This window comes from Rhinolophus hipposideros (genome assembly GCF_964194185.1).
Source record: "Rhinolophus hipposideros genome assembly, chromosome: 16".
Classification (NCBI taxonomy): domain Eukaryota; kingdom Metazoa; phylum Chordata; class Mammalia; order Chiroptera; family Rhinolophidae; genus Rhinolophus; species Rhinolophus hipposideros.
The window spans coordinates 11,483,142-11,508,558 of NC_138062.1; the positions used below are offsets into that span (position 1 = coordinate 11,483,142).

The 25,417-nt window shown below is 30.3% G+C and overlaps 1 protein-coding gene across 1 annotated transcript in view; it reads left to right on the top strand.

The window, feature by feature from the left end:
• Window positions 1–25,417, top strand: part of PCDH10 (protocadherin 10) — a 44,973-nt gene that overhangs the window by 14,270 nt on the left and 5,286 nt on the right. The gene's annotated exons all lie outside the window — the stretch shown is intronic.

The following is a 25,417-nucleotide window of genomic DNA, read 5'->3' on the forward strand; positions in this document are numbered from 1 at the left end:
AGCAATAGTCTTCATTTATTTAAAATAATAGATTCTTCTAATATCGAGATATTGATAATTGCACTCAGGCCTTTCAATTTTGGGACCATATTCTTTAAGTGGATTATTTAATACAACCACTGAAAAATAAGAAATGGTTTGGGATTCTGTAGTATATTTCCTTTGAGGATCTTGGTAGTGAAATTCTATCATTCATTCTCTGCCTCATAGGAATCTTTTCCTTTTAAATAGTGGATAAATACTAATGACAACTCAATATTTTGATAAATCATACAAACTAATATTTGATAAGGTAGAAATCATAACAACTCAATCAAAAAAAAAGCCTTTTATCATTTCTAGCAAATACATCATACATGATGTTTTCTTATTTTTCTTCTAGTTCAAAAAAAGTTGTGGAACCATAAGCTAGAAACAAAGATGAGATAGGTTGCAGATGTATCATTTATTTTATGACTAATGAAATGGGAAGGAAAAATAATTTAAAAAAAAACTGAAAGAAAAGAAAAAGTAGAAGAACATGTATTTTAGGCCTTATCAATGTAAGTGTGAAAGGCATGGACTTAATTCACTGAGCACATGGCAACTGCTCTGGATATTGATAATAAGAATAGACAAGTGTCATATGATTAAAAATCTGCCATTAGAGACATACATTGTGATGGCAAAAGTGATCAAATTTTGTTTTATGAATAATTATGTTCAGTTTTTCCAATTATTTAGAAATGCCATTACCCTAACATGACAGTATTTTAACACTTCAGGACCAAATAATTATGCCTTCTTATGAATTATTGTTATTTGTTTTGCTTTATTTTTTAAAGTTGTAAAATACAAGGAGAACACAAATACTTAAGGAAAGTATTGAAACGTCTCACATAATAACGAAGATGTAATTTGTATGCTAAATTCCTGAAGTTTAACTCACACATCTACATACACTAGTGACTTAAAGTAGCCTAAAATCAAAGTTTAATGAATGAGAACGATTATGCAGTATTTGCCACGCAAATTGAATTCTGGACTTAAATTTTTATGTATTATCAAAAACCAAGCTTTTCCAGGTTCAAAACAGCATATTCTCACTTTAAAGTAAGAATGCACATTATAGAGATACATTATAAATGTTTCTAACGCAAAAAGTCAAAGATCATGTGATTCAGAGTAATTCAAGTTTCCATGTCTAAATAAATACAAATATTTACTATTAGTATTGTCAACTGGTAATCTACATCAAATGTAGGGAAAAAATCAATTCACCCTCTCTTGTACTTAGGGAATGGTAATCTTGGTGACATTTCACTTCCATATAGAACTAAAATTTTAAACATTTTCAGATGTCATTTTTCTACTGACTAGTTTTCCTTTTTAATTTTAAGAATCACAGAAATAATGTTTATTAATAAAATATGAATGCTACATATATTTTAATGAACATTTCTCTAATTTTCAAGAACCTAGTGTTTTCATTTAGAAACCTGAATTCAGCTATTATGCAATACGTTAGCAGTAATGTATGTTGCTAGAAATAAAAGAATGCATGTATTATTTTATCAAGAAAATTGGTTTTGTTTGTATTTTATCCAGATAGATATTAGTATAAATTAGTTTTCAATAACAATTGATTTTCTCTGCTTTAGCCAGATCACACTGCTTAAAATTTAGGGTTTAGGATGAAGTCTGACCTGGATAAAAAATAAGCAGAACAACAGTTATTTTGTTTTTGATTTATACTTCTCTTAGTTCTTCGTATAATTTTAATCATGTCTGATTTTTTTTTTAAACTTCTAGTGTTTAGTGTCATCTTAGACTCACACAATTATCACTAAAACTACATCATGGCCCTGATTTAATAGGCATAGTCAAGTTTATAGTTAATCTGTTAGTATAAACTATAAACTAAAACTGTTCCTAAACATTTTACCCCCAAAATTCACATGGTGATAGTTGTTAATACTTGTTAATCATTTATCATCAGGAATGTAAATATTCTCATCTTCTAAATTGAAAAGCACATCCCTTATATAATTAAAGAGCTAAAAATTGACACTAATTACTTGCTTTTAATCAGAATGCTTAAATAATTATTGAGGTAGGTGTTTTTCTTTTGCTAAACATCCATTTAGTTTTATAATGAACATCCTGATGTTCAGAAAAGTAGCTTATATTTAGTTATTTTTGTAAAGCTCTAAAAAGCCTAAGGAGGCTACCACTGTCATGTATAATATGACAGGGAACTAGTGACATGCTTAATAATACAAAGGAGATCATTTTCTATAACCAAGAACTTTCCATTTCTACATCTCTGATTGCTAAAGTTGAAATTGAAAATTGTAAGAAACCAACGTTTACACAAAGTACGTATGCACATATTAAAAAATGTACCTTGTTTTTTACAAATGCCTAAATTGAGTCATATTTCCTTTTTTTTAAAGAAAAAAATCCATAAAGAGTACACATGATACATTTACTGAAATGAAACTTATTTTTGTAATCAGGAGTAATTTTGAAGAACATCTATTAATACTTTCCTTGTTCGTCATGAGCACTTTTGTGAGCATGCTTTCTCTTATTTTTCATTTCATAGTTGTCATTTGCTAGTACTCTGATAAGGACCAGAAGGACACACTGAAATATGGAGAAAATAAACTTAAACATGTAGAATATAGTCCTATATTCAAAACAGTGTTTACATTTATGTCAAAATGTTAATGACTTTTAAATTCACCTTTAATTTTTGTTAGATTAATACAAAAAACTAAAATATTACTTTAACTTACACTGAAATTTAATCACTATTTTCAACACTTTCTGAAATAAAACAAAAGAAATAGACTCTGGGGTTTAAAAATAAGCTCACATTTTTATCATGATGAATGGGAGAATTTTTTACAATCATCGACATCTTATTTAAAATAATTTAGTCTTTCAAATGGTCCTTCTAGATGGTCTCGGCAAATAAGGAACAAAAATAATTAAAGTTCAAGAATATAATTGATAAAAGTTATATTATTAATATAATTTAGAAAAATCCAGTTAAAACAGTATCTTGAATATTATTTTCATAATCATTCTTGCTTATGATTTTGGCTTCACATTTTGAACATCATCTCGTAAGATCTTTTTCAGTAAATAAGCATGTCTTTCAGTTCAAACTAGACTAAACAATACAGAACTAAAGGTATGAGTATTCATTTGGAAACGTGTTGGTTTCGTGTCAATAAACATAGTTATTCCCTAAGAATTGAAGACAATCATCAGATAAGTAACCAAAGAAATTCCATCCAAAATATATTTGTGAAAATATTTCATTTATTTAAGCTATACAACAATAAATTATATTAAATGAAGTTAAGTGAACTACATTGACAACATGCTACTTTAAATCCTAAATCCATGAAATTTTCTAGAACCATAGGATTATAGGGAATCACTTATTGAAAACTGTATGGTCCATCCTGACTTCCTATCATATAACATTTTGACTACTCAATGTATGCCAAAAAAAACACGCTAGCTGTTTCCTGACCTAACCTTATTTTAGCCTACTTTTGAGCAGTTTTGAAAATTCAACTCTACTCATCCATGTCATAACCTAAGAAAACATGTCAGAACTTCAAAACATTGCATTTATTGGTGACATTTTACCTATACTTTTTATTATTATTATTATTATTATTATTATTATATATAGTAAACCTGATTTTGGAGAAATTCTTAAAATTAATTTATATTAATTCTACAGAGCACTTAAAAATTTTAGTTGATTGAAATTATAAAGCATGTTTTATTTAACCATGTCTCTTCTAATGCCTTTTTTATCTCACTCTGCCTTCTGTCAGTTTTCATAATTTATTGAACTCGATAGTGTGATAAGAGAATATATAGAATTCACAATAAAATGACTTTTCTTATTGATACACATTATCTTATTTGCATACTGCATGTAGTTGTTTCTCTGAGATTTGTATATTCTTCTAATGTCATAAACATAACATCACTTTATCAAATATGAATGTCCACGGATAAGAATTTTTATACGTGGCATTTTTAACATTTAACATATCATCTCATAGGTCCCTACATCACTAAATGAATGGACATCTTTTTTTCATATTTATTTTCTTTTCTAGATTTGTTAATGTCTGTTCACTTTTTAATCAAGTTATGCTACTTTTTTATTACCTGATTCTGAAGGATTTAGTCTCTCACTGTTCTTTATAAGAATGTATATAGATTTGTAAACTTAACTAATTTTCTCTTATTATTATTATTTTTTTTTTACCTTTTCTCTTTGTGACAAATCTCTGGTCTTTGAATCACACCAGTCTTTCTATTTTTCCATTAAATTTATTTTCTGAGGTATTAATAATTAATTTCTCATAATCAAAATAGTTTACTCTCCTCAATTTTGTGAGCAGGAATCACATTCTAACTCAAGATCAGGAAAAAAAAATCCTAATCCCAATTTATATTCTCTATAGATTTATAGTCAAATTTAATGTCCACTGAATTGTATGATATTTGACTTCTTTGAAAAAGGTAACCTACTTATGATTCATATAATCACTCCAGTTAACAGATGCAGGAGCTGATTGGAAGCTTCCTATAGTGCTAGATAAATGAGATATAATGAAGTTATCTCATTTATTATTCTGTAGTTGTTGGATAATAGTTTACCTCAACTAATATGATTTAATGTGAAAGCTATAAAAATCCTGCTGAGATGAAGATATGAAACAGAGCAGCTCACACTTCTGGTGATCTCTGTAGTCAATTTGTTTGCTTACTTAGACATAAGTGCTTCTCTGTGGCATCACATGTCACTTAAAATTTGTGCCTTTGGGTGCTTTCGAACTAGTAGTATCCCATACTCTCTTGGCATATTTAGATTCATTACCCAGCTATGCATATTATAAATGTTAAATAGTTTGAAAACTGAATGGATCCATGAGCATTTTTAAAATACTCAAATTTTCTTTAATACGGTCATCATACTTTCATTTACACATGCACCTGTACACACAGTTTTTGATATGTCTAGGCAAACTTTACTTTTTTTCATTCCAGTTAATAACATGTTTTAAATTAGGTGTGTTTCTCTCTAGCTAATACGTACAAGTGTTTATGAGGGGAAGTAGCTTTTGAACTCATTCAAAATAGTAAAACATGCCTAACCAAGGTGTTTTGCAAAGTATGATGAAGTTTTTCAATACTTTGAGATTTTTAAGTGTCTTTTGATTTATTCTAAGTATTTATTTCATATTCTAAGGAGGAGTTAAATTTCTTTTGTATTTCTTCATGCTCTTAGAATTTTAACTACTCCCTTTTTCTTCCAGTCTGTAAGACAATCATTCTTTTATTTACTAGTAACTTTCATTCTTTAATTCCTTTTTATTTTTTTTTTTTTAGCTAAGAGGTATATACTTTCCTCTGGTTTTGTCACTTTCTTTCTTATTTATTTATTGCATGTTATCAATTATATTTTCAGTTTACAGATATGTGGTTAAATAAAATATTGTACATTGTTAAGGGCACATAGAGAAGACTTGATTGATAAAAGCAATTCATATCTTTAATCAACAGTTTACACTCCTTAGTATGTGAGGCTTCATCTATTACTTAAAGCAGTTAATTTCATGTATAGTTTGTATTTTATAGAGTTGACCTATTAATATTATTTACATGCCTCATTTTATATTACAGACCATTTTCATCCTTTTTCTTATTTTGTACATTGGAAGTAAATACATATAAGCATTTTTTCCATCATGTGAGCTACCAAAGGAAGATCATCAATTAAAATATAAGTAGAATTATTCAATGAAAGGAATATCCACTTGGAAATTTTTCCTGCCTCATCATACTGAAGATTTATGGGCCTAAATTTAAATGCATTCAGTTATAAAGATATTGTAAATAGTCTGGTATATAAAAATGTAAGCGCTCATAAATATCATTAAATATTATTTAATACTCAATGTACCAGGCCTTTTTTCTGTAAGTCTGTGTCTCCTGAAATTCTTTTAATAGGAATTTGATAGTGTCAGTAAGACAATGTAGCTCGGAAATTCTTTCGGACCGTGAGGTCCAAGATTGAATAATACTGCTGAATCAAGACTAAACTCAGCATATAATATGAGTCAATTTAATGTTTCCCAAAGTGTAATAAAAACGTGGGCAGTTTTTTTTGTGTTTTTTTTTTGTATGGAGATCCAATAATAAGAGCTCCTACTTATTGCATTAGTGATCCCTAATCATCTACACCAGTTTAGGCAGGGAGAGTTTGAAAAAATAGAACCCCAAAGTATAATTACATATAAAAGGACATGGATTTAAAAAATATATAAGCTAGAAATTTTGAAGATGAAAAGAAGGGTTTATTCTGATTCTATAATTAATACATCCTATGACATTATGCCTAGGTACACAACTATATGATTTCTCCAAGAGATACATTTCTCTTAATTCTAAGAATCGAAAAGATCATATGTGAACTTCATTTCAATACATTTCTATAATCAGTACAATAAATTTATCTGAATTATCAATGATAGCTTTTAAGTCATTGAGTTCAAGAAGTGAATAAAAAACATTATTTTCTGTGTTCTATTTTCATGATTCTGTTGTATGGATACATTTGTACATATATGTCTCCTGTATAAAAGTATTATATTTTAAATTTAATTTATGTTTTAATTATATCTATTAATTACTAGAGAAAGAACGGTGATGATATTTAACACAAGAGTAAGTTTATTAAACTAATAGCTACTTCATTATCAGAAGCTAATAACATAACAATGTAGTGTTTGTTGAGAAACAGATACATAATTCAATCAATTTTAGTATTTTCCTTTATATTTTTAAGATACTGGCTGTACTATTTGAGGACCAGTTCACATACATAGGTAGTGAAATTAACCATGACACTATAGAGAAAATAGATGTCTGGATCCAGGTAAATAGATCTTGGTTCTTGATTTATCTCAATCTTTTTGATGAGAACAACTGCGATAGAAAATGATATGTAGACTACACAGAGTTCTACTAAATTATATTTTTAAACATTTTAAAAATAATGGATAATTTCAAGCATATACAAAAAATGGAGTGTACTAAACTCTCCATTTTCTCTAGCTTAAACAGTGATCAATTCTTGGTCAAATTTGTTTCATCCAAACGCTAATACAACTTTCCCTTCACTGAGATTTTAAACTAAATCCAGAGATCCTACTGTTTATTCATTAATATTTCAGCACATGTTTGTTAGAGATAGAGTTTATTTTTAGCATGACCACAATAACAATATCCCTCCTAATTTTTTTTCTATCACTGTTAGTTGTTATTCACATTTCCATAATTTTTATTTATCATAAGTTAATTTGTTCTATTTAATTTAATAATTAAAGTAAGGTTCCTAGATAACAACTCATTTTTACTTTTTTTTATTAAAGTATAATATGCATGTAGAAAAGTACAAAAATCATAAATGCATAACTCAATACATTTTCACAAAATGAGAACATCTGAATAATTAGTGACCAAAACATTAACTAGATAGTGGGTCCAGTAGCCAAAACATTACTAGTATGTCTTTAAATCCAATATTCATTTTCCTTCCAGTTACTTCCACCGGAAGGGTTACCATTCTTATGGCCCCTCACAAAAATTAATTTTTATAGGTTTAAAATTTATATAATCTGAACAAATGAAATAGTGTATTTGAGTTTCACTACAATTTATTAGCCAATTATTCTCTCTCATAATATAGGGAAGACAATCAGCAGAGCCCATATATAGTGGCATATATGCTAAAGATGACAATTTAGTTAGACTGTCTTCTCCTTGGATATTTCTCTATCTCTAGAGTTCTCCTTATATCTAGTCTTTTAGAAATGTTTGATACTTTATATCTTTCTTATTGTTTGAAACATGCTCTTCTGCTACTTACTGGTGTTTTCTCGAAACAAATATGTCAATATGTTAACTTGAATTCCAAATTATATTATAAGGGTAGAAAATGCAAATGTCTGTATTTCACATTTCTTTGAGCCTAGGTTAGAGGATTGTGGCAAATTGGAGACTATGACGCTTAAAAGAGACTCTGAATAAAGTAAAGAGATTAACGTTTTGGAAAATAGCTTATCTGAAAAGAGTTTAAAAGGACTGAGGGACTATAAATTGAGAAGAAAAGTGGGGAGGTGACATAACATATATTAAGTGTTTAAACAAATACTACACAGACAGTGATCAGTTAATCTGTCTTTATTGAGAGCAAAAAAGAGAAAACGGATCTATATTGCATTCTGAGAGATTTAAATTTGACATTGTAGAAAATATCCTGCCCCTGACATTGGTATTTGCTCCTGAGAGATATGGAAACACTGTAGCATTACAATCTATAGACCTATGCCTATGCCCTCTGTGAGGTGGAGGAACAGTCCTCTGATGTATTTTTCAAAAAACACTCTTCCCCAAACTGGAATTGGTAAAGGAGTGAAGAGGATGATGTTTAATTTTACTGGAGGATGAAGGAAAGACAATTGAGAAAGCTGTGTTTTATATCTACTCCCTTATCTTCCTACTTCTACGGGGATGACTTCTCTCTTTCTCTGGAATTTTGAAAAGAAAACAATTTGGTGTCTTAAACCCTTTCCCTCCCTCACACATTGAATTGCAATGGATGATAAAATGCCCCAAAATAAGAATTAAGAAATCATACTCCTAGAAGAAAACTTGGGGAAACGTGTAAAGTGCTAAAGCTGTGTGAAATTGTCATATATATATACATATGTATGTATATATACACATATATAGGTGTGTATATATGTATATATATGAAATTATCATATATATATTATCATATCTATGAAATTATCTATATCTATATCTATATTATCTATATATGTGTGTATATATGTGTATACATATGTATATATGTATATATATACATACATATATATGTACATGTGTATATATACATACATATGTGTATATATGTATATATTTATATGTATATGAAATTGTCATATATATACATATGTATGTATATATACACATATATAGGTGTGTATATATGTATGCAATAAATAATATATTGTGTCTATTAAATTATGGATTACAAGTTAAAGGTTTAAGACGTCATATGTATAATATTTATAAAAAGAAGACATGTCTATAGATTAAAAAAAATCTTATTTTGTTTGTCAAATATTGAACCTTCCCTTTACTGTTGGCTTATTTCCCCTATAATAAGAATTTTGTACTTTTGGTATCATAATATCTTCTGCTGAAGGTGGCTCCGTGATGCAAATGGATAATATCTTCTGCTGAATTTGAAGTAAAACCTTTGGTTTTTTTCAGTTACTGTGACATGATTCATAATTAAAGAAAAATGTAGCAGCCATTATTAATGATTCAAGGTCAAGTTGTGGAGCCTTCTTAAGCCTAATGGTAACACATGCTTTCTTAATTATTTTGGAAGATATAGCAAGCAGGCTATATATGATCATTATAATTTGGCTGATATTTTAGAGAGAAAACTAAAATGTAGTATTAGCTTGGTAATGTGGAAGCATGAGTTAATCACACACTTTAAAAATATAATGAAAGGGGAAACTCATTAGCTAAATATTAATGCTAAATGGAATACTAATATTAGCTACTATTGAGTGCCCATTTTATAGACATGAGAAGATGAAATAAGACATAATAAAGGCATCAGGTTCATAAACACACAACCAGTGTTACAAGGTGATAGTTATTTTCATCAGTCAAGGATCATGAAACATGCCCTATGAGTCTCAGACTATCGTAAATGATTTCAGAATTAGATATATTAATATTTTATGATTTTATAAACATACTTAATTTTATATAGGTGAAGGGGTTGTTTGGTATTATACTATGTAGCAATGCTTTTTTTTTGATAGATTGGAGTGAATTCTAACTTCTTTGAATTTGAATTAAGCTAAGGATTTGGGAAATCTATATGTTCAAATTCCATTTAATTTATATTATAGAGTGGTGTAAAGATAATTATTTCTCAAACTAACAAAATGTTATCCCATTGAAATTACTAAGGAAGGTGTTTTTTTGTTTGTTTGTTTGTTTTTTTTTGTTTTGTTTTTGTAATGCAGGCTTAATTAGAATTATTTTTAGGAAATACCTGACACTGAATAACTTAATTTCATCTCTCAAATTTATACTTAAGCCTGAGTTCTGGAAAATAATCCCTGAAAACTTAAATTGCTTGCTTTGTTGGAATTCTTCACAGAAATTACATTTTCATGATGCCTATAAAAAGTGTGCTAATATATCTAATGTGGGGTATATTATCTTCCTTTTAAAGTAAAACATTGAATGCAGTTTACAAAGCACATACTGTGTTCCTTTAAGGTTAATTTTAAATTTTTATCCTTCTCAGTCATTACGGTGTTTCACATTTCAATAGCTATCTAATCCCAGAGGGATGTCAATATATATTCTATTCCTTATAGTACTATTATATTTATTGTAAAGTAGTGACATGCCAGGTTAGAACTGTAGAAAAGTTTTTAACCAGCTGCTTTCGGCAAGTCTTCCCAAGCTACTGACAAAAACAGTGTGGTCCACATTCAAGAATACTTTTTGTTGAGTACCTGCTATATTCTAGGCACAGTGGTCTTCAGTTTTGTTTTCCCTAGAACCAAATTATATAAATCTTCTCAAGGCTTTCTATCTAGGAAAATGATTATGACTCATGAACTCATCACAAATTGAGGTGAAAAAAGATCCATATCTTAATTTACAATACAAATATAATAACTGAATCGACTTAAATACTCCCGAGTGATACCCACGGGAAAAGTAGAAATACTGTGAGAACTCTGGTTGAGAATATAAAGGGCCTGGGATCAACTTCATTATTAGTGATGACACATAGCCTCGTGCATTTTCATTTAATGTAAGGATATTGTACCTCCTACACAGACCAAAATTCTCAGGTCAGGTCATCTGAGTGTCACCTGCTCTAGGCCATCTTAGAAACATGCAAAAACATATTAATTACTGGTATAGTCCTGCCTCCAACCTCATGCAAGCCACCAGTCCTATTTTGAGGGTTTTTTAATTTGTTTGTTTGTTTCATTTGTTTGTTTGTTTGTTTAATTATTCATTTGTTTTCAGTTACAGTTGACATTCAATATTATTTTATATTAGTGTCAGGTGTACAGCATAGTGGTTAAACATTTATATAACTTATGCAGTGGTGCTCTAATTAGTCTAGTATCCACCTAGCATTATATGTAGTCGTTGCAACATTACTGGTTATATTCTCCACGCTGTACTTTAGATCTCTGTGACCAAAAAGAATGAATAAACTAACCTTAGGCACATTACAGTACTAGTGAAATTTCCAACTCCCTTTATGATGTACATGAAACCCAAACTGCCTTCTTAGTTGGCTTGTGAGGTCCTTAGTAAACCTGAAAAAGACTCTAGTCACTGTTTTCAGGATAGGTTTTCTAAGCATCACTAAGCTTATCCATTTTGACTTTATGATAACATGGAACTTTTAATTTCAGATGATAGCATTTTCTGATTTGGGACTCAAAGTATGCATGTACTTCCTTGGGACTTACAGCCTACTGTAGATTTACATGAGTCGGTGAGCTTTATAACTGTCCTCCTGTCAGAGAAGTGACGTGGTGTGGGTAACACCGTTGGTTACACAGCCAGTCTGCCAGTTTTCAAATACTGATCCAGCCAGTTACTAGCTGTGTGACCTCTGTAATTTCAGTAACCTTCCTGTAACTCATTTCCCTCATCCGTGGCATACATCTTCAAAAGCTCATTGTGGAGATTAAAATATTTAACATATTTATAGCCGTGAGTGCCTGACCCAAAAGAAGCACTCATTAAGTGTTCAAGACAATCACGTATTCGGTTAAAATTGGAACAATGACATCAGCCTAATATGGAGAAAATTAAAATTCTGGGCTTAAAGAGAATTAATGATGCTCTTTTTTACTCCCAGAGAAAAATGAGATGCCAAATGTTCTTTTCACAGTATATCACTATTTCACATGTGCAGTATATATTATTTCACAGAACACATATATTTTAAAAGTAGACTTTCCCTATTTTCCTTTTTCATCTATGAAACCAATGCAATGGATAGACTACAACAACAGATATAATGTCTAGTGAGCCTGCTTTGTTTTATGATGATGTCAGTATAGCATGATGACCACTTTTAAAATGTTATATTCTGATTATTTTATTTGTGCATTTACAATGAGCGAAGGTACTTGATTACGGACAACAGGCAGTAAAACTAATCTGACAAAAATACACTTTTTTGAAACAACAGATTTTTACTTCAGTCTAAGAAGCAGCATGTTATGTTTGGTGATTGTAGAAAAATAAAGAATTCATATTTCTTCAGACTGAAATTTTTAGAAAATGATGCCAATGGCTATCTATATCCAATTAGTCTTAATCTGTATTTCGGCAATGGTTCTAGCCTTTGTAAATTCTGGCCTTAGACAGGATGCTGTTATTCCAAATAGTTCTGACATCCTTGTGTATGAGAGACACAGATGCCCTAAAACCATCATACAAAGTAAATGAAAACAGTTTGTTAGTGTGGAAAATTGGGTCTTTTTATAAGATATACCAAAGATATCTATGTCTGCCAGGATTCGAACACACAGAAACTCAGCAATTTTCTTGCCTCTTTTATCTCACTAAAATGCTTCTATCTGATAAACCTGATTGCCTCAGTCAGCTTATATTTATATTTTTGTACCTTTGTCTTTCAAAGTCAGATAAAAGTAGTTAATGATATCATAAACCCATTGGAGAAATGCCTAAAAAACGGCTCAAACTTTACTTTCTATTAATGGTTTATTCATTAAGCTCTCGGTATAAATTCTCATGATTTTTCGATTCTGCATAATTTCTGTCTTCTGCCTTCCACGTCAGTTTTGCATATATATCACTATTTTGCCTGAACAACAAGAGACTTAACATCTAAATTCCAGTGCCAATGCATTTAAACATCATATGTTCTTAATTCTTTTCATGTTCATGTCTCCTATAAAAACAAAATTTTCTCATTTTTTAATAGAATAATGAAATTTCCTGTTATGAATAGTGCTGGTTCCCAACTATGAAAGATATGAAATTTTAAAACAGATTTATTTTTCCCATTTAACATATCTATGAATGAAATTACAATGTCAACTGTATTAAACATTTTTTCTCTTCTTAAAATGCATTGTTTTTAAAATCTTTCTTTCAATTACAGTTGACATTCAATATCATATCAGTTTCATGTGTACAGAACAATGATTAGATGTCAATATACCTTAGGAAGTGATGTCCTCCATAAGTCTAGTGCCCACCTGGTACCATGCATTGTTATTACAATATTGACTATGTTCCCTATGCTGTACTTTACTGCGCTGGTTTTCAATGAGTCAATGTTGTTTTCAGTTTCTTATGTCATTATCAGATGAACAAGGTATTTACTTCATTAGAATAAAATATACTTGGTTATCTTTGTGAGAGATCCCTCAGAGTGCCATCAGAAAAGGATTTCTAGAACTCTATTTTGCGGCTAATATCAGAGCGCCATCTGCATGATTTTAACTGATGAGACAACGAGCGTGCTAGGAGCACAGAACTGCATGAACAAAAGTGCTGAATTAGAGAGCAAATAAATATGGAGAAGTGAATATGCTAGGATGAATATCTATAAAAAAATCCAAGGTTAACAGTGGAACTTAAGGTTTGGAAGTTATATGTTAGATAGGTTAAGACACGTTTTGAATAATAATACAAACAATGACAGTGGTTAACAATTATTGAGCACTTATCATGAGCCTGGCACTATTTTAAGAACTTTTCAGAAACGAATCCATTTAAATCTTACAGTAACCAAATGAAATAGGCATTCTTGCTATCTGCATTTTGCATATTATAAGATTAAGGAAAAGAGATGCCCAGTAACTTGCTCATGAACTCACCGTTAGTCAGGGAGAGCCAGGCTTTTTATTTGAGACCATCCGATTTTAGAGTAAGCGTCCCTAACCAACTTACTACGGGAATCACAGGCTTAAGAAACTGGAAACTCTTTAGAAAGAAGTTAGTAAGGATTTCTTGTGTTGGGCTGTATGTTTGTTTTTGCTTTACTAACAGTGTGTTTTTGCAGTTGTCAAGATTTGTGGCAATAAACCTGGTAGAGAATGAAAATGAAAAGATTAGTAGTGGAGACGTTTTGAAAAAAATCTATAGTATTAGAATTCTAAATGTACCAATAAAAGGTAAAGAAAGAGGTTGTTAAGAATGTTCCTCAAATCTTGAGACTGGATTATTGGGAGAAGAGCACATCCCCAATACTACTGCTACTATTATTAATAATCATAAAATTCCTGTGCTGGGTGGGAGTCACTTCCGATCAGAAAACTGATAAACCAACTAGGAACATTTCAACCAGAGTGCATTTCAGGAGAATGGAAAAACTAAGATAAATTATGTCTGATGTATATATCAAAAGTGTGGAATTTTTCACACTATTTAATTGTAAGATAGTGTAAAAAAAATAAGTGTACTTTCTTTTTTAAATTAAGAATTTTGGAAGTGAAAAGTAGACATGAGAAAAGATAATTGAAAATATATCACGGGTTATTTTGGGATTCCCGTATTTTGGAAAGTCTTGATCAAATGTACAGCCCCTTTAATAATTTAAAATATTTATTTTTAATGCCATAATTAAAACTGTCCCTGTATCTTCAGCATTTCTATGAGTTGCACCCCAGATGTCCCTTGGGTAAGATTTACTTGTGAGTGTCTCTCTATGAAAGGATAAACCTGAGAACAATATATCATTTTTCAAATAAGATTCAGTTTCACAGTTATAATTTAAAGTTAATTTAATATTAGTCTATGATCATTGTCCTTTTGTATTCTTTGTTAACATTTGAAGGAAAAATGTCCCATGTTGTTCTATAGGTCCCTAATTTTATTGCTTCTGACACTACCCAAAGCTTGGGATAGTGGGGTTAGAATCACTTCTTTGAGCAGCTCATTTCACCACCGGATTTTTGTTTTGTTTTGTTTTTTTCATTTTTTCCCCCACAGTTATCCTTAGAATTGAGTTACCAGCTACAAAACAATCAGGCAATTATTTTGACTACAAAATATTTTGTTACATTTGGAAGATTTAGGGTGATGAAATGTAAATTGTTTACAGGTATATAAAGTATAATCCCTGGAACCTCTAACTGGATTCTGTGAGAAGAGAGACACACATTACTTACTTTTGTGTATCCCCAATCCAATCCTTCCACCTAGCGCACCAAAATTAATGAAGACTTGTCTATTTTTCCTTCTGGCTTCTACTGTGAAATAATTAGACTATTCATTTATACTTATAGACATTTCACTTCAGTATTCTTCTCTTTAAATTTTTTGCTTTGTTCTTTTTTATATTTAATCCCGGTCTACATTTTTTGCTTCATGTTATTCAATGATTGTCAGTCTCTTGATACACCATTTTCACAGGGCCTCATACTTGGACACATCCTGGTCTCCCTCTGGAATGCTCTCTCCTTTACAAAACCATTCCTTACCACATCTGCTCAGCCATCTCTAACTCATCAATTAACATTCAACTTAATTTACCCTTAATGAGAAACCTTCCCAGGCAAAGATATGTGTGTGTGTGTGTGTGTGTGTGTGTGTGTGTGAGTGTGTTCTTCTTGTAACATATATTTTTATACACGATTGCTATTTTAAAAGATCTTGCAAAATAATTGTTTGCCCACTGGATTATTAAATCTTTTAGAGCAGAATCTATTTGTATCCATTTGAGTCTCAAGTCCCAGATTTGTCTGGAGCAAAGTAAATACCCATAAATGCTTATAGACTACATCAATGAATCTAAATGAAACATCCTGAAACCAAGGAAGCAAGTGCATTTTTTTTTCTTCACTAATCTAGGCATCTTCCCAATTTATATAAATTAATACAGTTATAGTGATCTGAATGTCAAAAAAAACAAGCAAATAACCCCCACTCCTCCAAAACCAAACCATTTCCACTTCTAATATACTCTCCCCTGAATTTCATCTCCCTTCAACCTTCCATGAGAGAGACGTTCTTTTTATGCCAGGCTTAACTATGCTAGTTCTTTCATTCATTTCTTTCTTTCTTTCTTTTTTCTGATTGATCACTTAATCTTTAACAACTTCTTAAGCCTCATTACCAACTGGTAATTTACAAACCTGTATGTAAATATTAAGTAAATATAAGGCAATCTTAAACATGAACGTGTAAGAGGATTCATTGCAGACGCTGATTACGGCATGAGGTTGTCAACAGTACAGGGTTACTACGCCGAGAAGCAATGTATCGCCCTTTCCTTCAAGTTTCTGGGATTTTCATGGAACAGTTTTTAGGTGGTGGGTATTTTTACTCATTATCAATATTGCATAAATTATTTTCAGATATTTTTGTTAGATATTTTATGTTTTTCTTATGGCACTGTGGCAACTAATGAGTATCTCAGATGCTTTCTTAAAAATAATGATACAAAATTTTGATACTTTTGGCTTGGGCTTTATTATGAGATATGTAGGTGGATTTGTACATTTCTCATATTTTTATATATATGCATATATATACATTTATAAGTATATATACACATTTATACATATATATACATATAAATGTATATACACATATATACATATATATGTGTATATATATGTATATATATACACACATATTTCCAATACTATTTAATCAGAACCTATTACTGGCCCCAATAAAGGCTGATTAATTAAAATTTGAATTTTTTCTTAGATTTATCGTGATACTTTTTGTAGATAGTTAATGTATCCCATGACTTCTACATTTATTTAGTTTATTATCTGGTTAAATATGTACAGTAAATTAAGATGAACCCCAATCAGACACAAAGTTAAACTTCCGGAATGTAATGTAACTATTTAAAGATCTAACTCATCATTTAATTAGAACATAACTAAAGTGATTTTAAACTTTAATAAGCATGATATAATCTTATTTCAACAATTTAGCATTTTTGTGATGGTTTTTAGAGCTAAATTTGATTCACTGCCTATGAGTTTTTAAATCTCTAATTATCTGATTATGAATTAAATTGAAAGAGCAAGAGGGAAGTGGTTAAATGATTTCTAGTACATAACTAAAATTAGAATGTATACCTAATCTTAGATTTTAGAATAAATAATTTAAAATTATGTTTATTAAGCAAAGAAGAAAGAACATTTTATCTGGTATGTTGTTTATCTCACAAAAGCAAAGATTTCACTCCAAACAAGATTAAAAATTTTCAAATAATGTTCAGTAACAAGATTTTATTCATGTATGGTAATTAAGCAATTAGTCATTGAATATAAATTTATATTTTAGCTAACTGAGTTTTATTTATCTCCTTTTGAATTCTGACGTCTTAATTTTAAATAACTTTGGTGGAAATATGTTTACAATGTGTTACATGAACTATAGTGTTACAAAATAATTAGAAAATATAATGCAACATTTTTGTAGAAAACACAATGTAACATTTTCTTCAGTGGTAACTAATGTAATCTGTGGTGTAATGAAGCAGCAGTCTTGAGGTAGGCTTGCCAGTTTTAGCAAATATAATACATGACACCCAAATATTGCACGGAGAATATGTGTACTAACAAATTCTTCTTTGTTTTTCTGAAATTCCAATGTAACTAGGCACCTTGTATTTATCTGGCAACTCTTCTCAAGGTGTTATTGGAGCTTATATAGTCTTAGGTTTGCTAACCTACCTTAGTGTGAGAGTGTTTTTCTGGACACAGCAAAACAGTGGTCAGCTTTTACTTCTCAGTGTGTTAGCATTTCAACCCCCCTCTGAGCCTGTCATGTATATCGTGTGTGTGCTTTTCGAAAATAAACTTGTATAAATTGTATTATATGTATTTTATTTAACAACTAAGAAGATTTTCCACTTATTTTCATGGTTTCATTATCTGAGATTTTAGTGACATTAATTTGAATCATTACTCCTGTGTATGCAGGCTATTAGTGGTTAATAAATTAGATACATGGTTACGTATTTCTTAAGTAAAGGCCTTATGTATTTACTCTTAAGTTTTTTTCCATCTTTCATTGCTAGAATTTTGCTTGGTTTATATGAAAGATGAAGTTGTACTCATTAGTACGAGTTTGTGTAATATTGTGAGATGATGATGTTATTTGTTGCAAATAGATCTATACAGACTCAACATCCCTGTACTTATAAGAATAACCAATCCCTTTCAGGCATCTTCCATGCCTTCTGCTTTGAAAATTAATGCTAATTTTAACCTTACAGGAAAATAACTAATTTGATCTCCTTATAATGTTGTTTTGAAGGAAACTACTTGAAATACAAGTATCTAAATGCCGGTAAATATTATCAGCTCCATAATTCCCAAGGAAAGAAAAGGAACTGTTTATTCTATAAAGGAACATATGGGTATCTTGTTAAAAGTTTAGATACACAAAATAATGGTATTTGTTGAACTTGAAAGAATTCTTTATCATTATTGAGGTAAGATATAATTGAGTGGATTGTCTTCAAAAGAAATTCTGTGGGTTCATCTTTGCCAATGTAAAGGATATTATTTTCAAGTAGTTTTGGAACAAATTACTGTTTCTATGTTTAGTGGATTACGATAAAGGATTGCAGAAAAATTTTCAATGATATTTCAAACCATGGAGGGCAATGATCTGACAATTAAGTTCATGAACTTGTTGCAATGACATTGCTTACATTTCATATCAGATGGATTATTCATTATGAATTTGTACCAACTGGACGAACATTTAACCAAGTTTACTATTTGTAAGTGCTGAAAAGGTTGCATGAAAATGTTAGACGACCGAACTTTTTGCCAGCAATTCATGGCTCTTGCATCACGACAATGCACCAGCTCGTACACTGTGAGGGAGTTTTTAGCCAATAAACAAAAGAAGATATTGAAACCTCTTTTCTACTCACCTGATCTAGACCCCAGTGACTCCAGGTAAAGATTGAAAGGAAGACATTTTCATGACATTCAGGACAACAAGAGTAAGACGACAGCTCTGATATCCATTCCAGAAAAAGAGTTCCGAAATTGCTTTGAAGGGTGGACTAGGCACTGGCATCGGTGCATAGCTTCCCAACGGGAGGACTTGGAAGGTGATCATAATGATATTTAGCAATTAGTTATGTAGCACTTGTTCTAGGATGAGTTTGCAAACTTAATTTTTAGACCTTGAATGTTAGTGTTCCAATTTCAATATATGCCAAGGTAGGATCAAAGCATTTAAAGTTTAATTCAGTCTCCAAACTTGATTTTAAGATACCAATGGGTTAAGGGTGGTTTGCTTATCAAAGAGAGCCTGGCATAGTGGCTAAAGTATTCTGGGTAAGGTCCTAATTTTTCCCCCAAAGGAAAAGTTGGTAAGCATCCAAGGCATAATTTTTTTATGTTTTGTAAAAAAGTCTGGAATCAATCCCTTCAATGTATAAAATTCTATGCAAATGCGATATCGTAGTAGTTTTCTTTAAATAAATAATTTAAGAGTTTAATGTTTTTAGTTTTAAAAAAGATATTGAATATTGACAATTCTGTCTAGATGGAAAAGCTATACATGATTACTGTGTGTTTTTAGATAGCTTGCTCATGTCAATTCAGATATTGATAATGCATACCATCTCATTAAAGTAGTCGATATACTATCCCTGTTTTATCGTTGTAGAATGCAAAGCACTCTTAATGTAACTCATTAGAGATAAATATCTTTAAACCAAGCAAAACTGAGTTACTATAATTACACTACCCTGTTAAAAATATCACTGTTAGTTGGCATGGTCACTGTAACTCACAGAGTAGATATTTCCTTGTGAACCAACTTGTAAATGTACGATTGTCTTTGTGAAGGGGCAGTTTTATTTTATTATATTATTTTTTCTATCTATCTATCTATCTATCTATCTATCTATCTATCTATCTATCTATTTATTTATCTTATTCAATTATAGTTGACATTCAATATTATTTTGTGTTAGTTTCAGGTGTACAACATATGATTAGACATTAATATATTTATGAAGTGATTCCCCCAATTAGCCTACCACCCACCTGGCACTATACATAGTTATTACAACATCATTGACTATATTCTCTCCTCTGTGCTTTACAACCTGGTGCCAATTTTGTAACTACCCATTTGTACGTCTTAATCCCTTCACTTTTTCCATGCAGCCTTCCAGCCACTGTGAGGAGGTAGTTTTAAATTATTGTAAATACACACGTACATGCAGACACATGCAAGTATATGCAAATTTCTGAAAGCCTGTGGATCCTCTAACCCATGGTGTATCTGGGGACTTCCTTCCCCGTACCAGACTATGTGACGGCACTGGTGTCCTGTCACACATGAGGACTGTACTTGTGAACCAATAGAGACCTCTGTTTTCAAGGCTGTTAAGTTTTAGATTTAACAATAATATTTAGTATAAAAATAAAACTATGTCATGTTAAATTCTGAAATTTTCACTTGGTTGTAATTTCAGGGCTTTGCTCAGTGCATCAACTCTATTTGATCGCTATCTTATAAAACAAACTCCTTCTTTGCATATACCATTCTTAGTGAGAAAATGAGGCCCGCTTAATTTTGAATCCATAGCCTCAAATTGGTATACATTCTCACAACTGAAATATAGCAGTATTGATAACATTAGATTCTAAGGATGGATGGTGACTATTTAATGGTGCTGGAACTGTTAGAGCTAGCACGGCTATGTGCAGAATATTATCCTCAACAGGCTTGTCTTCTCTTGTAGAATTCATTCATTTTACTCATTCAGGGCTGCGCATTTCTATTCCACAAAGCTACACTTGCCAGTTCTCTCTTAAAATACCCATGCTTTTATCTTTTAATTTAATCAACATTTATTAATTGCAAATTATGTTGTAATCATTGCATACACAGGTAAACTGAACTAAAAATAAACTCTTGGCTTTACCAGATTATTTCTTACATGAAAGGATTGTTTGAATTACTTATTTTACAAAATTTTCTTTCTAGAAAACTAGTCAAGTTTACATAAGGAAACCACCTCCTTCAAACGGATTCTTGTTTTCTAGATATATTTTATAATCCCTAAACTCTGTCAAATGAGAGTAGAGAAGCACAGTGTTTGATGAAAGGAAAATAGGAAATTTAATATGAGGATGGTGTGAATATGTGGAAATAAACATAAGAACTTAAGTTTATGCTACACTAAACTATTATTATTTGATGGAAAAACAATATATATTAGCAGAAAGCTTTTGTTCTTTTTATAATTCATAATAAGCCAAAGCATGTAATCATTTTGTTTTATATATATATATATATAAATATATATATATATATATAATATGCAAGAGTAATTGTGGTTTTTGCAATTATTTTTAACCTTTTAAACTAAAATTACTTTTGCACCACCTAATATATATATATATAATATATTATATATATATATATATATATATATATATATATATATATATATAATATATGTACATATATAATTTCAAATATTTTTGTAATTTTTGTGAGGAGGAAAACTTTTACAATATGAACAATGCACAACTATTTTTAAAAAAATGAAAGCAAGTACAAGTGTGTCCAAGTGGGGATATAAAAGACAAATCAAGCAGTGACCCACTTTTAATAGTTAATAATACTACTATGTTCATTTCTAGACTTTAGGGTTAAACAGAAAAAAAAATATTTAAAGAGATTTTTAAAGAGACTCCAAAACTGGTTTAAGAATAAGACAGGAAAATGAAAATAACTGATTATTCCCCTTGGTAGATCTCTAATGGAGGCTTACTTTTAAACTCTTTAAGTTTTTGATCTGCATTTACACAGTGAGCAGAGAGCAGGTGTTTCTGACTTCTCCAAGGGGTAATGGGCTTCAACTCTTGTGCGCTAGATTCACCTTATATATAAAGAAGTACCTTGACATGAGGCTCATTAAACATTTGGATGAGCTCCGCAGTACGTTACTGATCTCAGGCTCTAAAGGGTTTCACTGTAGTAGAGAGTCTCATTCATCTGGGATGTTTGAAAGTTGCTCTTTCTTTCAGTTGTAGGAATAGATTAGATTACTTCACAAGCTTTATTTATTGCTTTAGCTTCTGTTTTTTATCATAAAGAATAAAGAATAAAGGACAGTATTTTACTTCCTGCTATGCATGTACAGGAATGTGAATATTCAAATTGTTAAAGTGTCATTTCATTGTATTATACAAAATTGTTTTTCACCATACTATTACATTTTTATACATGGTATAAATATGACAACAGTACTGATATTTTAATAGTTGTTTTTGCAACATGTTTATTTGCAGTGATGCTTCTGAAGTCATTCATCAGAATTTTTAAATATTCCATAGTTTAATATCATACTTTACAAATTATCAAAGACAATAACAGGATCCCACAATACCATAAAAAATATGCATCATGGAACATTCATTAAAAAATATGTATGTATGCTAATTACAAACATGCACATATATACATATATGTTAAATATACACATACATATATGCTAAATTATAAGGTGGGGGTTTGAATATCTCTTTTCAATTAAGTGTGATTTTTTAATATGTATTACAGACAGTAAGATAAATGTCTTAAATGTGACATTTCTATGACTCACTATTAAGAATAAATGCAGTGAATGAATAAATAGAGGTCAAAAGGAATACTAACAGTCTCTTTCCTATTACTTTTGATTTTACTGAAAAGAAAATCTTCCAACCACATCAAGTGACCAATTCCCTACATATGCTGATGAATAGCTAGGGGGAAAACACATTTGTGAAATGAAAAGAAAAAGCAGAAATCCTCCAAGTACGCTTTGATAATTCCAAAACGTATATAGAATGCATCAGAAAGCATAGCGATTTGATGTATTTGACCCATTCTCTCCAGCCTGAATTGCTTTTGTAAATGCATAGCCATAATAGTTAACATTGTCATTGGAGCTGGCTCTGTAAAAACATTGATTTTTTAAAAAAATAATAATGTTATGCTACTTGTCCACTATTAACCCTCTGAGTCCCAAAACAATAAAGATTATTCAGTATTCAAACTCACCTCTTAGAAGCCTTAAAACAAAATGTATGTGATTATAACTTTAAGAATAATATAATATTTCATTTGCTCTAGTTTGTCTGTCAGTACTTCGTGTTTGGCAAATCAACTTCTGAAATGGGGGAAATCTGCCCTCCCTATTCTAATTTGTCTTGACCTTCAACCTCAGCTCTTATATTTGTGCTGTTTAGATTTGCATTCCTGAATTAACAGAAAGGTCAGAGGAGGAAAATTTAATAAAATGTGATTATAATATTACTTTTTAAATTAAAGTTTTTGGGGGTGACAATTGTTAGTAAAGTTACACAGGTTTCAGGTGTACAATTCTGTAATACATCATCTATATATTAATATGTTGTGTGCTCCCCACCCAGAGTCAGTTCGCCATCCATCACCATATATTTGATCCCTTTTACTCTCATCTGGAGTAGGTACACTTTAAATATAAGCAGCATAAAGGAACCTTAAATAGAGATTAATAAAGATACCTACTAAGCAAACGTTTATGTATAAGATAGTGAGTATAATGTGTGCCAAATTTCTGTATTCTTTTAACTGTGACCCACTTTAATAATGCAGTTCTTTTTGTATTCTGACTAAATCAAATGAACATATAATATCAATGCTAGCTTTTCTCATAAGTAATCTTTTAACCTAATTAGAAATGTTTTACAGAGTTTAAGATGTGCTAGGTTGACTAATTTCTGTATTTATACTAAGATGTAGCTTTTCAGTATATTTATTTTTTTCCCACGTAATGAATTAATTTATAGATTGGATATAGGTCACTTCTGACATCCTTTTGTCCTTGAACTACTGAAATGATGTTTCCTATAAATCAGTATTTCCTGATTTATACAATTTGAAAAAAAAAAAGTGAATCTGTAAGTAGTGTCTCCAACTTATGTTGAAAGGAATAATTTTCTCTGTAGGGCGATCATATTTCCTGGGTTGTCCAGGAGAGCATAAGATTATAGCTTGTGTAATTGGTAATAGCACTTTCTTTTACTCACACCATTGTTCAGTTTGGAGAATAAGTTATTTGGTCACTATAATTATGTGTCCCAATTCACTTTATAAACCTGAATTTGTATGGTGGCTAACTATTCTAATTTACTAAGAATAATTTAAAATTCTGATTGGTATAACCAAAATATATTTAATTCATTTATACTCAAGTTTATCATGAAACAGGGAATTTGAATTCAAGGGCATAATAAGATTTAATTCTTTTAAAAGGGTCTTTAAAAAACAAGTTTCTATTTGCTAATAGAATCTCTCTGTATCATATGACCAGATAAATTATAATAGCTACCATGTAGTCCTGTGTTTTAGCTATGTAACTCATTTTATAATTCATGGTATTATATGATATTATAAAACAAAATGTGTTTTGATTATTTTCAATACTGGTTATTACTAGGTGTATCTATCTAGGCATTTGCACTTTAATTTCTGTCAGTGGTGTGTCTGACCTCTATCATTTTAATTGATGTCTTTAATTGGGTCTTTGATAAAAGGAACAAGTAAAGAAACATTTGATGGTAGGTCAGAAACTGAGTTTGTGAGGAAAAATAAATGAGAAAATTAGGGAAAGTAAATTAGGAAAAAGATATAATTACATAATCTGCTTGAAATGAGTGGAAACATCTGAGGAGAGGAATTGCACGGATAAGCATATCACATTTGTAAAAAAATAAGTGCCAACTATTTAACATGTTGAAACAATTCAATTATGCTAAGTAGTGCAGTTCTTAATTTTTAATGAGTATACATATACGTGATTTTTATTATAATGGAACTATCTTGATTTTCAGCAAATTTCTATTATATGCCTGTTATGTGATGTATACTGATCTAAGGGATACAGTTTCTGTCCTCCTTGTGCTCATGGTCAAATATTACAAAGATTATGGGGAGGTGGGAAGAAATATCTTTTATCACTATAAATAAATACAATGCTTAGAATCATAAAATCCGAATGATTGAATCTGGAATCTGCTTCATAATGCAATATGTTTTATAAGACTGGACCAAATTTGATAATATATTTTCTCTCCTTCACCTTTACCCTCTTTATGAGAAAATGGAATCCTTTCAGGGAATCAATTTACTTATTTAAACAAAAAATTTGTAGACCATATAAAGGTTTGATTTTTATATAATTTAAAAAAATGAGATAAAATAAACCCAGAACATGTGAATTAGCCATTACTTTTTTAAC